Source organism: Dasypus novemcinctus, chromosome 9 (assembly GCF_030445035.2).
Source record: "Dasypus novemcinctus isolate mDasNov1 chromosome 9, mDasNov1.1.hap2, whole genome shotgun sequence".
NCBI lineage: Eukaryota > Metazoa > Chordata > Mammalia > Cingulata > Dasypodidae > Dasypus > Dasypus novemcinctus.
Window position 1 is genome coordinate 35,356,598 of NC_080681.1, and position 16,903 is coordinate 35,373,500.

Genomic DNA, 16,903 nt, shown 5'->3' on the forward strand with positions numbered 1-16,903 from the left:
GCAGAGGGAAAGAGAGGATTTTAATTACTGCTCTGTATGCAAGTTTGCCAGCATTAAATTGAGACATAATTAGGCCTCTGAATTTTAATAATTGTCCTAGCTAATTGGGCAGACAAGTATGTTATGCTGCATGGCGTGATTAGATAATTAGTATTTCCAAATGACAAAATTGGGCCCTTGATTACAAATTCTACATGAAGTGGGAGGGGGGGGAGGGAGGTAACAAGCGGATCTTTACAAGTCTATTAAGGGAGAGTTTAGCAATGTTGGTAATTTAAAGTCCATTAGGAAGCAACATTTCATTCTCAGTACTGGGTGTCTGGGACCAGGGTCACTGGCTAACTTTGTTTCCCACCTAAGACTCCTCCTCAGGGTGCTCTGCCTTCTCTGGGGTCTGCTGCACCCTTCTCCCCGTCTCCCAAACTTAGCAACCATCCCTGACCTTGACGTAAGGTCTGTTTGACTAGATGTCAGGTGTCTATCGATAACTCTGAAAAAGAAATGGGATGTAAGAATGATAATTGAATAGAGAGGGGGTAATCCATCCAGGTCAGGGTTGTAAGTATCCATTGTGGCTTTCTCTTACAAACAACTTTTCTTTCATCTCCCAGAATTCCCCACTCTCATTCCTAGGGGTTGGTGATTAGGTATCAATGGGTCGCCACAATCTCTTAGACTTCTGAGGTATTATATTACTGGGATAAGAACAAGGGCTTTGGAGACCGCCAGGAGTGTGACCTTGGATGTTATTATCTCTCAAATCTCAGTTTTCTCATTGGCAAAATGAAGATTATAGTGCCTTCCTCAACTCATAAAATTGATGAGAGGATTAAATAAGATGGTGTATGTAAACATTAAAGCATGGAGTAAGTGCTCAGTAGATATTAGATATTAAAATACCAATTAAACTAAAACTGTGGGAATGTACGGGTGAAGTTTGTTGGTCTGGCTCTTTGGCTATGCCAGTCTTCAAACAAGGAAAGGGTGTCTCCATTATTATTATTTTTTAAAGATTTATTTATTTATCCCTCCCCTCATTGTCTGCTTTCTGTGTCCATTCACTGTGTTCTTCTGTGTCTGCTTGTCTTCTCTTTAGGTGGCACCAGGAACCAATCCTGGGACCTTCCAGAATGGGAGAGAGGTGCTTATTCTCTTGTGTCACCTCAGTTCCCTGTTTTGCTGAGTCTCTCCTGTGTCTCTTTTCTGTTGAGTCATTTTGCTGCACTACCTCTTCTCTCGGGCCGGCTTGCCAAATGGGCCAGCACTCCACATGGGCCAGCCCACCACATGGGCCAGCTTGCCTTCACCAGGAGGCCTGGGAAATCGACCTTCGGGAGTGGGAGAGAGGCAATCATTCTCTTGAGCCACCTCAGCTCTCTGTTCTGCTACATCTCTTATTGTCTCCATGCCACCCCACGCAGGAGTGCGTGAGTGCTGGCCACTGTGGAGAACTGGCACAGCAAGATGACGCCCCATCACTTTTTGAGAGAGGAACAAGGTGTCCCTCTTTAGGCCTGGGAAGGCCCAGTGGCAACAACTGCCTTTATGCCTCAACGGTTTAACCATATTTCCTTTTTCAGCACTCTTCAAGGGTTGGCATTACAGACAAACCCTACCATGCACAAGTCATGGAGGCAGTTAACCTAAGAGGAATATGGTGTCAATTCTGCATCTTTCTCCACACCTTATGATTCTCTGCACAAATATCAGTTTATTGCCACAGAGCCATATTTCTGGTGGCTAAACTTATCTCACAATCAATCATCAGTAGGCTCAGCCCTCTAGATCTGTTTTTCTGGCAAAAGGATTATTTACTGGAGGCAAACCAGAAGCCTTTGTAAAATGACTATTTGGGTGACAGTGTGATGAAAGCGTTTAAGGGGAAACTCAGGTGTTCTGGATAGATATTCATGACCACTGATGGTTATAAAGAAAATTACCATGTCTCCATGGCTTGGTCCCGTCAAGACAGTCTACCATGCTGGATCAGCATTTCTCAGGACTTTCACAGAACTTTGTGACATCTCAGGTGGAGATTTGATACTGCAGAATTCTGTCTCCATGGTTAAACTTTGTCATGCTAGCATAATCTCTACAATACATCAACACCTAAATAGTGAGGGCAACACCCTGACACCAGAGAAGAAAAGATTTAAAATTATGTGTACAATGTACACATTCTGTGGCCAACCAAACTTAAAAAACAAAGAGGGATGGAAAAGAGGACAGAAAGAGAAAAACAGTGATCCGCGGGCCTGAACTGTATTTACACGATAAGGAACCCTCTCTTTTTGGGGTTGCGAGTCTTTCAGTAGTTCACGCGGATGCTGCCCCCGTGGTTACACGCGGAGTGAACAGAGCCCCAGCCCTCAAGGCACTTCCCGGTGGCCAAGACGGGACCTGTCACGAGGGGCGGAGGCGGGGGGCCGGGAAACGGAGTTTGTAGTAACTGTCAGGGATTTTTATCCCTTGCCTCACAATGCCGGAGCCCTCTCTTTTTGAAGAAGTGCGTTTATGACTGATCGCTCAACACCTTGTTGGTTCTGATTGCAGAAAACACACCTTATAAATATATGATAACCATCCTGTAATAGTGTGACAATTTACTTCACAGTGCGTTTCGGGCTGCTAATTGATCGTTTCAGTCCAGGGACGATTTGGAATAAATTATAGCCATCAAAAGGATATCACAGCTCATTTTAGTGGAAGGGTTTCCACGTCGCTTCGCGTTCGTCTCCCGGAGAGAGCAGCTTGCACCCCGCGGGCAGAAAGGAGAGAGGGAGGCGACGGCGGGCGAGGTGGCCGGTGGGGCGGGGCCAGCCGGGAGGGGCGGGGCGGGGGGAGGCCGCTGGGGGCGGGGCGGGCGGGGCTGCGCTCGGCGGCTGCGATTCCGCAGCCGGACAGTAGAGGCCTCCCTCCCGAGGCGGCGCTCGGACGGCGTGCGCTCCCAGCCGGCGCTCGGTTCCCCGCCGCGAGCCTGAGCCACCTAACCCGCGGAGTCCCAGCGCGGCCCGACCCAGAGTGAGTATTCCCCATCCGCTCTCCTCCTCCAGCAGGAGGCAGCGCCGGGGACCTGAAGCGAGGGTCTTCCTCGGGCAGAGAGCCCTTCTTGGGGGCCCGAGGCTTTCCCTCAGCGGAGCCTCTGGCGAGTGCAGACGTGGAGCTCGAGGGCGCTGCTCTCTGCGCCCCAGGGGCTGGTGAGGCATGGAGGCGTCGCGGCCCCATTCCGGGGCTTTGTGTGCGGTTGGGGCCCGCGGCTCGGAGAGCTCCACTTCTCGAGCTGCAGTTGGGAAAGGGGGACTCGTGGAGAGAGCCGGCCTCAGAGGAAGCCTCGGCTGCCACAAACCCGAGGGAGCGCGGGGAGGAGAGGCCGGCGTCGCCAGCGCGCGGCAGCTAGGGCGGCGGGTCCCACTCGGCGCGGCGCGGGGAGCGCGGGGGCCTGAGAGTCGTGTCGGGAACATCGGGCCTAGCCCGCCAGTGGGGAGCGCTTCCGGACTGCCCCGTCCCTCGGCCGCCCCCAGCCCACTGCAGAGACGGCCTCGCCCTCCAGCCCCTGGCCTCGATTTCAGTTCCCAGCAAAGTGTGTGCCGTGTGTGGTGTTCACAGAGAAAAGAGACCAAAAGGGCCATCGCTGCTTGGGATTCGAATTTGCAAAAAAAAAAAAAAAATATATTTTCTAGCCCCTGACATGCGCCCTTGCCGGTCAGGTTGCCCCGAACCCCCGCCCAGGAAGCCTTCTGGCAACTTTTAATCAGTTCCTAAATTAAAGCATAAGAAAGGTTGAGGCCCTTCAGCTCATGCGAAGCATATCCCTCCATCCCATGTTTTCAGAGCCGGCTTCAGCACGGTGGTCTTCGGTTTTTTAGTACTGTCACACTAATACATTATTTCAGCCTAGGGCACCGACGTTTCCATGCAGGCGATTCTGAAAGGGATCATCATACAGAGTTATTATAAAGTGTGATGTGTGTTCTGGAAGGACAGATAATATATAAACCACACCCTGACACGGTATCTTACAAGGAAACTTCTGGGCCACCAGTAATAGGCATTTTAATTCATACACAAAAATATTTTGTGTTTGGTTGACAGCTTTCAAAATGCTGAAAGAGGTAGTAGCATTTATCATTTTGTAGGTACTTATCAGTGTACTCATAAAAGTCCCCCTAGGAAGAAGGGGGGTTTTGTCCTATTCCTATTCTGTTCTATAAACTCACGAAGAGAGATCTTATATAGCCTACCAGAAAGTCCATAAGCCCATAGTAAATCAGCAGGGGAGCTCTATTTTTGAGATCATACATCTTCTAAAACTGGAAAAATTGGAAAGATCAGGAATCTATGGTTGTGTTTATGCCTCTATTGCAGGGGTTCTTAACCTTTTTTTGTTCCATGGTCCCCTTTGCCAGTCAGGTGAAAACCACGGACCCCTTACTAAGTCCACACTATACTGTGTATTATTAATATATCACAGCTGCACCAACACATCCCTACAAGAATAATGTTCTTTGGATTTCAATTCAAGCTCATGCATCCCCTGCTCTATTGTGAGATAATCACAATATTAAGGATTTATAATTATAAATAATTTAGGATAATATTTTTTGGCTTTTAGCAGGAGTGCTTGATGTGTGAAATGATCAACTTGTACCAGCAAACTTTTTGTGAAACTCCAAGCTTCATGATTACTATTTATAGGTTTTAAAAACTTTAATTGAAACAAGTAATTAGGTTCAAAAGTATGACTAGGGCCTTAATGGATGAATTCTGAAATCTTAAATGATCCATATCTAAGCAAATGCTTTAGGTGACATTTATATAATAATCTGAATCTGTATTTAGATGAACCAAAGCCTGGGGAAAGTTAAGCAGTTTTACAATGAGCCTCATATGTGTTGACCCAAGATAATGGATTTCTTTTCTCCAATACATTCATTCAGTAAGTTTTTGTTCATTATCTATTATAGGTCCTCCACTTTACTTTGCCACTGAACATGATCCTTGTAGGGATTTAATAAATAATTTTGAAATGTAACTAAAATATTTTTATTTTCTCTTGGCTCCAAGAAACTCAAGGAACATTAGTATGAAAGAATTGAAACCTGTGATCTTTCATTTACACAAAGGAAAAATGGATTGACTACCTTCAAGTAACAAGTCAAGAGAAGAAAATCAATTTGTTATCAGAAAGTTTTCTCTAGCCCGTGTCCTATTCACAACATCATGGGTTTTTTTGTGTTTGGTTTTTGTTCTTAGATCTTTTTTTTTTTTTTAAAGTTTAAACGATCTGCATTATTGAAGAGGCTAATGATGTTCTTGTAATTATTCTTAGAATGTAAAGTTTTCCTTAGAAGGCCTTTCTCCTTATATGATGTGTTAGTCTGGCTGGTTTTATGTGAATAGAAGTGCTATGCTTTGTAAAAATCAAGACCACATTCCTTTTTTTCCTAACCCAAGAATCACCTACAATAAAGCCATACAAACAAAAAACTTACCCAAAGTAGTCATACATACACCTAGTTAAAATTCATTGGTTTTTTTAAAAAAATAGAAAAACATACCCAATATGTTTTTCCCAAATATTTGTAGTTTAAATTTTTCTTGGTTAATACATAACATCACTAGAAACAATGAACAGATCCTTGAATATGAAAACATTTTGCAGAAAATCTGAAAGATGCACCTGGAGAATATAAAATTTTGTCAATGCAATTATAGAAACAAAAATGTTAAGAATGATTTTATTCTTAATCCTCATATTGTGCTGTAGAACCGAAACTATATAGCTGAGATATAACTATAAACTGTGTCTGTGTTTTAACAACTATACCAGAATTAGCATGAGCCTACCAATTAGTCATCTTGGAAAGCTGTCACTTACTGCAGTGATGCTTCCTTTGCTGTCATTCCTCAAAACCTCTTCTGGAGTTGTTCATGCACTCTTTTCAGAACCTACAGCATATCTCATTAAAAAGCCTTAGCACAACATTGTGAATATAATTAATACCAGTAAATTGTGTATTTGAAAGTGGTTAAAAGGGGAAATTTTATATTGTATATGTGTTGCCACAATAAAATTTTTTAAAAGCCATTGACCTGTACAACATAAAGAGTGAACCCTAATATAGACTATGGACTTTAGGTAATATATAATTCTATTTTTTAAAAAAGTCTTGGACATCACAAGTTATCTTTCTATGAAGTTCTTCAATGCCCTAAAATATAACTTAGGTGATCAAGTCAGGATGATATAATTTTGGGGTCAAAATAAGCTGAAAGATAGGTAGCTTGCTTGAGGACTTTTAATTCTGAAGTTAATTCACAAACATAGTTAAAACAATGGGGCGTCATTGGAATAGTAGTAGCTACCAAGGAACAGCTTTAAGAAAAGTGCTTGTTTTGAGCTATGCATTGTTTTTGATTTGTTAGGGGCTTAACTTAATGTATAAGTACATTGGATGAAATGTAGGTGCATCTTTAGAAAGTCATTGTCAAAATTTGCTTGGTGTGAGTTCAATTCTGCTATGATTTTAAAAGCTGTTAAGTTCTAGAATATACAACTGGGTGCGAAAATTTACAAGGTGTCATGGGCTAAAATCAAGATTGCCCTATATAGTTCCATACAAGTGTGCTCCAGATTCCTTAAAATCTAAAAGAATCGTACCCAGTTAAGAAATTACAATTAACCCTTATTCTTATTAGTGAGCATTGGATTCTACCATTACAAAAAATGCAGCCATCCTTAGACTATAGGTGAAGTCTAACCTCTGGGTTGAAACTCTCATAATTTTTAATAGTTGATTACATAGACCTCATTGTAGATGTGTAGTAGAACCACTGTGTACTGTTAGAAGTTAACAATATGCCACCTATTATAATGTCACTGCAACTCCCAACCCAGTGAATTAAACTCTTAGGATAGTTAAGGCCAGAGTATGGGAAAACCAGGAGAAGACACCCAAGTAAAAGAGAGGGAGGAAGAAGGAGAAAGGTAGGTCATGGGACTAGTCATAATTAGTTGAATTCATGTAAATGAAGTGAGGGAGGGTTTAAAATTGCTTTCCAAAACCACCAGCCAACAATTTAAAATCTGAGGAAATAATTCAAATTCAACTCCAGCTGGGACTATATAGAGGTCCAGGAAAGGCAGAAAGAATGTAATTAGCTGAGTAGGAAATTTTCTTGGAGTTCAGGTCTAATACCTTTAATATTATAAGAGGGCCGTGGGATCATTAGTGATTAGCAGGAATCCAGACCATAATGATCAGGAGAGATCAAGGCCAGTGGACACAGATGAAAGAGCCTTCCTGCTTAAACCGAATGTTGTAAATGCTGATGATCTATAGGGAAGGTCAGCCAGCAGACAAAGTAGGGCAACAGTCCCAAAGCAACAAGTATACTCCCCCTTTCATCCCTGAGTTAGATTGGATATGGAGATTAGCAAAGTTTGAACTGAGACAAAAAGAATGTCCTTATTTTGGCCACTTATAATGTCTGGAACTTTTTAGTCCTCCTTTGATAAGTTTGGTTATTGCCCAAAAATTAGGGAAGGGATACTGCTGGGCCCTTGGTACTGGGGTTACATGCTTTGCTAAGAGGTCAGTGGACAAAGTACATAGATCCAATTCCAGATCTTTTTGAGGAAAAACCATGGACTGTTCGTCCATTAGGTAGACAAAACAGCTCATAAAACTTAGGACTACAACTGTGTATTAGGAAGCTAGCAAACCCTGGATAAATAATGACAATTGTGGAAAAAGAAGTGACAGTGATTTTAGCCTTTTCTTTGAAATTAATAGACTAACCACAATGCTTGTCTATCTATAAATTTAAAAATCATCCTACTATTTCTTAATTTGAGTCCAAATTTAAATTTTGTTTATAGAATTTGTGGCTTCAGGAATGAAGATGGTGGGCCTTTTGGTGTGTCTCAGGTAGTTGTATTAGAAGTCTCTTCAAGATTGAGATTCTTGGCTTTAGATGAACAAAATTCACGTGTGGATCAAGAATACAGAAAGGGCAGGAAATTGCTTTGAGAATTGGGAAGTATCATGTGGTAGAAAAAGTTGTAGACCATGATTAGGGAATAGGTTTACTGTGTACTAATTGTATTATTTAAGGTAAAATTTCATTTCCTCCTCTCAGATAATTACAGTAGTAATATCAATTGGGCCTACTTCACAGGATAGTTTGAGTCTCACCTGAGATCAGTAAATGGAAGGACTTGACTCATTAAGTGCTGAGCATATGTAAGATTTTGTGTGCTACAATGTAGATTTTATAGATGAAGCCAAGGGCCAGACCCTTGAGCTGTCCAGATATTTAAACCAAAATATAAATGTAGATGGAAACCCATCCTTGGGACTTGAGATTATTCTTCTTTTCTCAGATTTATAAGAAGTACTGTACCCATTGTCATTGCAGGAGGTTTTTTCTTTGTTTGTGGGGTTTTTTTTTTGTTGTTGCTTCCAAAGAAGACCTATTGGAAATCTGCCAGCTCCCTTAGTACTCAAGCCCAGATCTGCCAGTGTTGGTACCGAAGGGACAATCTTCATGTGGGGAAAAGTGGCCGGACTTCTAGGTCTCAATTCTTGTGCCCTCAGAGGTTCTTCTTCCCCTTAGATACTTCATTACCACCTTCATGCCACGGAGGAATTCAAGAGGCTGACTTGAGTTCCACATATTGGCTTAAAATTGGTCAGTATAAATGTTTTTCTTTTGTAATTGTTACTTTTCCCACAGCAAAATCATTTTTGCTGCAAAGAAAATAAGACTTCTACCTAGCAGGCCATTAAAAAAATTTCAACACTTATATCTTTCATTTTCTCCTACTTTCCTCTGTGCATTTAAAAGGAACATTGGCTACTGGGGTTAGGGCAGTTTGCATCTCTACCTCACAAGAACACCAGTACATGTACGGCCCGCATTTTTGCCTCTGTCCAAGGTGAAACATGGTTTCTAGAGAGAAGAGAGAGTGGAAGGGGTGGGTACACACTCATCCTTTCTTCTGTTGGGTTTCTGGATCTGCCCTACTGGAGAGTAAGAACAGTGCCCCTTGTCTTAAGTCATGGTTAAAGGGCTGTATTCTGGAGGTTTTTGAGGATCCTCACATATCGGACACTGTGTAAAGGATACTTAACACTTCACAAATTTACATTGTATGAGGCACAGTGTATTTGGGCTAATACAGTGTAGTGGCTAAAGAAAAGGAGCATTAGATTGAGGCAGTCGGTATTTGAATATACTTACTGGGTGAGTGGCTTGGGCAAATTTCTTAATCTTTCTGAGCCTCAGTTTCTTCATCTGCAAAATGGTGATAATAAATGTCTACTTCTAAGGATTCTTGTGCATGAGGTGAGTGCTTAACAACTGGGAGCTATATTACTGGGCTCTGGATAGTGAGGGATAAATTTAAGAAATACAAGCCATATTTCCTTTCTTCAAGGAGTTTACAGTCTGGTAGGAAGGGGCTGAAATAAGAAAACTGACAATACAGGGCAGAAAATAGTTGTGCCAAATAAACGTTGTAGAAAATGAAGAGTTCAATAGTCTGCCATGGACTAGGATGATGGTGAAAGGTTTCAAGACAGTGATGGGAATTTCTCTCTGGTATTTGCAGGTCCAGTGGGATTCAGATATGTAGAGGGGAGTTGAGAAGTCATCCCAGATGGCAAGGGGAAAGAGTGGTCAGAATATACAGTATGAGGGCAGGGGGAAGTATGCCATGATGGAAAGTATAACAATCAGCTTTTGAGCTTGAGAGAGAAGCGTAAGAATCTTAACTCTGCTGTGAGAGCTCAGTTGTAACTACAATTATCCTCTTTAGCTTTAGTTTCTATAGCTTTAAAATGGGTATAATACACCTATATCATTAAATTGAAGAGATTCAATGAGATAATGTTTGTAATGCCAAGCATGGTACCTGGCACCTCACACATCCTGAACAAAATGAAGGTAACTCATCTGCCTGAAACTTTGTGTAGGCAATTAATAGAAAATGAACCTTGATCAATTAGTGTTGATGGGGAGGATATTTAAAGACCTGTTTAAGGAGCTGGGCTATGTATAGGAACAGGTACTATCAAGGTTTTCTAATAAACTAGTTTAGGATACTTAATCTCAAGGCACTCCAAAGGCTGCAATGGATGTAGGGAAAAACTCACTCATGCAGGCATAAGGTAACAACGGGCCTGGACTAAAATAGTGGCAGTGGTTCCCAGACTTGACTGGGCTGGCCTTTTTGAAGTTTCCTTCATATAAGCAGTTTAGGGCTCAGGACTATGAAGGGAGGGTGTTTGTTTTTGTTTTTTTGTTTTGTTTTGTTTTTTTTGGTAGACTCCTAATATTCAGTGTCAGTTGTCCAGAATAGGTCCACAGCTTTGGAAAATTGAGTTCACTGAATATCCAGGGGCAGTTAAGTTGGCAGATAATGTTGATGTTAAATAAGCTCTAGAATTTACTAGAACTTACAAAGTAGCCTTTTTTAAAGGCCATTCCCTCTTCCTGTTGTTAATGCATATAGGCTTGTGCCTATTACTGGTTTTCAGGAAAACACAAGAACAGATCATTTATAGCTTTACAGAGTTTGATGTTGGGACTGTAGTATGCCAGTGGGCATTGGGGTAAATGGAAATGCTGCTGCTAGCAAGATGGCAATTTTGATGACTTTATGTGGTGATAGTGTAATTTGTATGACAAGATTCTGTCCTCTTCCTAGAGTTTATAAGTGACTTAATTAAAAATGCAAACCTAGGAAATAGTTTTGGATACTGGGAGATTTATTTATATTGTCTCTCATTCTCTCCCCATGGCTTTCTTTTTTCTGTCCATAGTATTTTTGTAATGGAAAGATACCAGGTAGATAATTGCTTCCCCCCCTCCCCAAAATTATACTGACTAAATTGATACCAGTTTTAAAAAGTGAGGAAATTGCAACTACCTATTATCATTCAGTGGTAGGCCCTAAACATATTAAGCAGGAAAGGATAACTGACCTACCATTCATTCATGAACGTTGCTCTTCCATCTTTTGGCTGCACAGGCAACATTGTGCTAGTAGCTCTGGGGTGTCTGAATATTTAATTGTGGCCAAGAATTTCTTCTCTCGGAAGGATGCACATGCCAGGGGATTGTGCACAGTGGTTGACAAAAGGAGATAAGTGACAGAAGAAAAGGCAGGCCCTCTGAGGGTAGAGGCAAAGCAAGATGCTTAGCGCTGCTCCTTCTGAGCAAGGCAAGGAGTGTATTACATGTCTCATCTTCGGAGTCTACTTAAATCATCTGTTTGGTTGGGAGAGGAAAGAAAGTATGAGGTTATAAGGCTGATTACAATGCAAACAGGCAGACTGTATCTGGCTCCTGGTACTCCTTTTCATTCTAGTCTGGAAACAGAAGCCTGCAAAAGGAACTGGTGACAAAGGGAAGGGAGGGAAGAAAGTAAAGGACATCTCCCCACTTTTCAGTGAAAGACTCAATGAAATTATATGTTGCTTTCAGATTTCTGGCATCCGTGTTACCCCACAGAACATCCAAAGTAGCCCTGGCAGAAGCCCTGGGCCGGGGGTGCAAACCAAGGGTAGGTGGGCACTGGGCAGAGGGACTTCAGAGCTGCAGATGGTAATTTTGACAAAGAGTCCTCATCAGAGACCAAGCCCCTACACCATGGGTGGTGGCCTCGCTGCAGATTTCAGCCTTGTCCCCTCTTCTAACCTCCCTGGCCTCCTGCTTTTGCACTGGTACCTCTTTTTCTCTCTTCCCCTGTTTTTTCAATTAAATGAGTTAATTACCAGGCGTTTAACTTTTTGCCAGATTCTTTCATTATGCCCAGAGTTGTTGCTGAGCGGCAAAGAGAAGTAATAACATTCTCAGTGAGGGGCAAATCCTGTTAATGAACAAATTAAAGTTCAAACAGTGATTCAAGTTCACAACCTCTCCTTGGCTTTTTTCTTTAATAAGAGTTATACATGTTACTTTCCTCGCTCTTTTCTCCCTTTTATTACTTTTTAAGCTTTTCATCAACACTGCTTGGATATATTTGAGGCTCCCAACCTTTCAACCCTGACAAGGACTGGAGTAGTTATAATCCCATCTTAATTTGGCAACGTTTGTAAAACACGTAAAGGGTCCAGGGTCACCTTTGGTCATCTGGGCCCGGGGTGGCTCTGTAGCTTCCACTTTCTCCCTGGGCTGTGTGGGCCTGGCTCTGTAGCTTCCACTTTCTCCCTGGGCTGCGTGGGCCGTTCTTTTCAGCACTCATGCTTCACAAGCAGTCAGGATCCACTGACTTAACTCCCCATCCCCATGCAGGGCAGCTATGCAAGTGGCCACACTCTTGCCTCTCTCTGTTCCCTCTCCAGCTGTCCTCATTGCCCTTCTGGTTACAGTGCTTGGACCAGAGCTGGGAGGGGGAGCAGGGGCAGGAATGTGTGTTATACTATGAACTAAAAGCTGGGAACTTCTTTGGGAAAGGGGTTTAAGGTAGCAAGGACTCATGAAGCCGACTCCCTCCCTCTTAACATTACCAAAAACCCCCTTGATTGGCTAGCTCCGGGGGGGGGGCCTCACCATTCTAGGCTCTGGAAAGCGGGGCCTCCTTGGCCCTGAACTGGGCGGGCCTGGGTCCTGGAAGGAGTCAGGAAGGGGTTGGGTTCGCGCTCTTTCTATATATAATTTTTCAGACTGTGGATTGCGTGGGGATCTTTTCCACCTCCGTGCCTGGCTTCTCACCACGATCTCTAAAGCGTGGCTTGATATAATCACCATGACAACTGCAATCTATGAGCATACACATAATAGAGATGAAATAGACAAAAGATTAGCATGCCATGAAAAGTACAATAAGTTTCTTATTTAGCATTTAGATAACTGTCTTTCCTTCGGAGCAAGCTTCAAAGTTGAAGCCAGTTTAGACCAAGAGGATTAATTCTTTCTCCCGCATGCTTCATTGAATCTCTCATTACCAAACTTTGTCTGTATTGATGTAAGATTTGATTGAAGATTAGAGCATTTAGCAAATCTTGCTTTTCTGCATGTATCAGGTCCTTTCAAGCACGGATCGCAGTGCCCAGTGGTCAATACCCTTACTTTTATCCAGTGTCTGCTTCATTTAAACTTAATCAACTCCATCAATGAACTGGAACAGGGAAACGTCCCTGCGGTAAGAATGTTGTGCTTTTGTGGGATAATTCTTTGCTCTTTCCCAATCTGTTGGCGTTAAACCTAAAATTGCACTATGATGAACTTTTTTTTTTAATCAATATGATAATGACAATTGGGCCTGAACACTCTGGTAGGACTTAGAGTGGCGCGGGATCTGGCCCCCATTACCAAAACAACTTCTCATCCTACGGTGGTCCCGCCTCCTTTTGTGTGGCTTTAATACCTTTTCTTGCCTGACATTGAATATTGCTCAAGCTGGAAAATGATGCATCTTTGTAGGGAAGGCTCATATGTCATAGCCAGAAAGTGAAACAGACCGATTGGTTGTGTGAATTATCTGACTTGCTGCAGTGAATTATTTGCACTGTTTCCCTACCTAGTCAACAAGTTCCTGAGGTATAGTAGAGATCAATCAAAACTGACAGCCCGCATGTGAAGGCTTTACTGTGTAAATCTGGCGCACTCATCCTGGCCATGCAGGCCCTGGCATCTGTATATCATTTTTATACTGCTACCAGTAGAGCAATTTCAAAAGTATTTGCAAGGAAAATGCGTGTCCCCATCTGTTCCTGGAAGCATAAATGTGCCACCTTCGGAGGTTTTTCACTGGTAATCATATCTTTAATGATCAACAGACTAGTGATATATACCTTTCCATAAAATGGGGTTTTCTTCACTTTATTGTGATTGGCTAGAATAAATAGCTTTTCCATATGTTAGGGAGATAAAATATAAGATTAGCAGAGGTCGTTTGTTGGATAATAAACAAAAGAAACAATTCATTCCAAATAATCTCTGCAAAGAACCAATGACAAAATTAAGTTGCAGTAACACAGCGTCTGAGGCTCCACATCAGGAAACAGACCTTGTTCCTCCTTGGATAAGGAGCCGTTTAAGAGCAGAAACTCAAGAGTCTTCCAGAGGGCTCTGGTGGCTTATTCTAGGAGGCAGAGGAGGGAGAGGAACAGGATTGGGAAGCTAGAATAATATTTGTTTGTTCTACTTCAATTTTAAGGTCGTTTTTCCCTTCCTTTATGTTACCTGTACTCTGCCCCCACTGCAGTGCACTGAGTAAACTGGTGGGTGGTGTATTCAGATATCAGGAAAACGCCTCCCTGCTGAATTTTTCTTCACTCCCTTCAAGGGGCATGGGGTTGTTTGCATACGTAAAAAATAAAGGTTGGCTTTCTCTTCTCCCATAGCAAAAACCCACCAGAGAACCCCCAAGAGGTGTTCTTAGTGATTGGCCCACCTGTATAGGCTACGGTCTGCAGATACTATTATAATCAGCTCTTCCCCTACTCCATAACCACAAAACACACATTCTCCATCCTCTGCACCCAGGGCCCTTTTTTCAGATGCTGACATTCAGTTTTGCCTAGCTATCTTGGTGAAATCTGGAATCTTTTCCTCCAGGATCCTGGATGTGGGGCAGGGGTTTCCAATTCTATTTGGTTTCCAGGGTTAGGATGGAACTGATGTTTCTACAAAGGGCTGACATTAATTGTAGGAGTTATGAATCTGAACAATGACTTCAGCCTAAGCACTTTGCAGAAAATAAATGCAGAGCTGAACCTGTTTCCTACAGATCAGGTACTGAAAATGAGAAGGGCAAAGGTCCTCTCTGGGGGTTCTTTCTGGAGTTTTGCATCCTGTAAACATTGAGTATAGACCCGAAACTAAGGATGGGAATAGGTTACCATACCCCTCTGGTTTGTATTCTTTCCTGTTATGTATTGTTATTGACTTTTCTCCTTCTTGGGATAATGAGGGGAAAAAAAACCTTTTTTCTGTATAAACTCTTCTCCTCCCCCCCATGGCATATTCCACAGAATTCTTAGCTTTCCCCAAATCCCTACTGCTTTCACTGCAGCAGGTATGTGTCCGTGTCAGGTTCAAAGTAGGAAATGTGGTCTTCAGGCAGGTCCTGAACAGAAAGTATCTATTAGAATTTTGGACTACTCTTGTGTTACTATCCTGGCACCAATAAACTTTGGGAATAAACTACAGTACAGTAGAAAAACAGCTCAACTGAGGCCCATGGGCACTGTCAAAAGATTTTCTTTTAAAATTTCCCCTTAAGTTTAGAAACACAATCTTAATGGCTGGGTTGCACTAAACTGTATGCATAAAATTTACATGAAGATTACTCTTTGCCTGAAATGAAACCAGATTATTAATATTGCACTTGAGACCAAAACAAAGGGAAGCCACACTTGTTCCACATTGTGTTGTGATGTCCTGCAGTCTTCAGCCAATTTACTTGCCACAAGGAAATCCTGGCATATGTTGTGTATGAAATGTGATTTGCACCCAATTTTTAAAAGAAATTAATTTCCTATTATGTAAGATCGAACCCCATTTCAGTTATTTGCTTTCCTAAAATGAAAGGAAGAAAGAAATGTTACCAACTGGATTGTGTGGAAGAGACAGATCCATGACATTTGCTCCTTCCCTTGTCCATGGGGAAGAAGCCTTCACTACTACAGTTAGGGTTGTTTCCCACGCGGCACTCCTGTGCTTGGGGTTTCTATCTAACCCACAAGGCTCTTACAGGAACGTTCCTGGGCACTTGGCTGAAGCAGGCAATACCAGCACTAATCATGAGCCATCCACAATAGAGAGGAAGACATGTGGAGCTGCCTTTACGGGCTCTGAGCCACGGAACTGCGGGCATCCAAGGAGCATCCCTGGCCACCCAGGATTTCCTAAACCCTAGACTGGGGCTATTTGCACCAAAGTGTCTCAGTCCCTTGTTCATATGTACATCCATTGCAGAGGTAGAAGACATCTATAGGATAAGGATTGAAATTTTAAAAAACAAATATACTGTTTTCAGGGTGAAAACTATCTACATCTGCAGTGCTGCTTCTGCCCCCTCAATCCCACTGTCACCAAGCAACCACAGTCAATCTGCATTTATTTCACTAAAAATGTGCTCAATGCCAGATAAACTACTATATATCAATATGTAGAAATATTATTTGTTAGTAGACTTTACAAAAACAAAATCCTGTCAGTTTAGGAGAAAATATTTAGCCTAAACTCTAAGTCAGATATTTGAAAAAGATAAATAGTTCAATAAAGTATTGATTTACATATATTTTCTCGTGGTTCTAATATGCTTAAGTATGTTGCAGAATTTCTTTTTTAGATGCTCCTTAACAAGATAGGGCTGGGCAGGTAGGATGATATGTTGAAAAGAAATTTTTTGAAATTAGTTTAAGAAAATGGCATATTTGGTTAAGTAAAATAAAACTCTATAGTAAGGTTATATGAACTTTAAAAATTTATTACTAATTAATAACCCTTAAGTTAAATGACCAATGAAATGCCACCTGGATCTTTAAAATGCCAAGGTGTTTAAAGTTTTCAGAAAATTAAAATTTGGGGGGAGATTAAGATTTCTTTTTCTTTCTCACTCGAAACGGCACAGAAGTTTCGTGTTCTCCTGGCTTTTAGTGGGCATTCCCGTCTTGTTACATAAAAAAATAAGTGATAAAGCAACTTGTGTAGTTACTAGCCTCAGTCTAAAAGATGTTATGTCCCCGCAGAATTTCTACAATACAGTTTAAGGATATATTTTAAGTCAGAACTGCGCTAAGCAATATATGAAATCGGAGACTACCCTGAGTTTTCCCTAAGGAGGAAGAGGTAGGAGAAAGGAAGCAAAATTAGTTTTACCGTGTGGCCAAAGAGCGATTCCAAGCACTAGTAAGGGTGGAGAAACTTTGATTTCTAGTTAGCA

At 41.9% G+C, this 16,903-nt stretch overlaps 1 long non-coding RNA gene across 2 annotated transcripts in view; it reads left to right on the forward strand.

Moving 5' to 3' along the window:
- Window positions 1-2,921: 2,921 nt before the first annotated feature.
- The window catches only part of LOC111759044 (uncharacterized), an 82,586-nt gene continuing 68,604 nt past the window's right edge, over window positions 2,922-16,903 (forward strand). For both annotated transcript variants that reach the window (XR_002793141.3, XR_011649637.1), the window contains exon 1: window positions 2,922-3,021. This is a non-coding gene — a long non-coding RNA (uncharacterized lncRNA). The remainder of the gene's footprint in view (window positions 3,022-16,903) is intronic.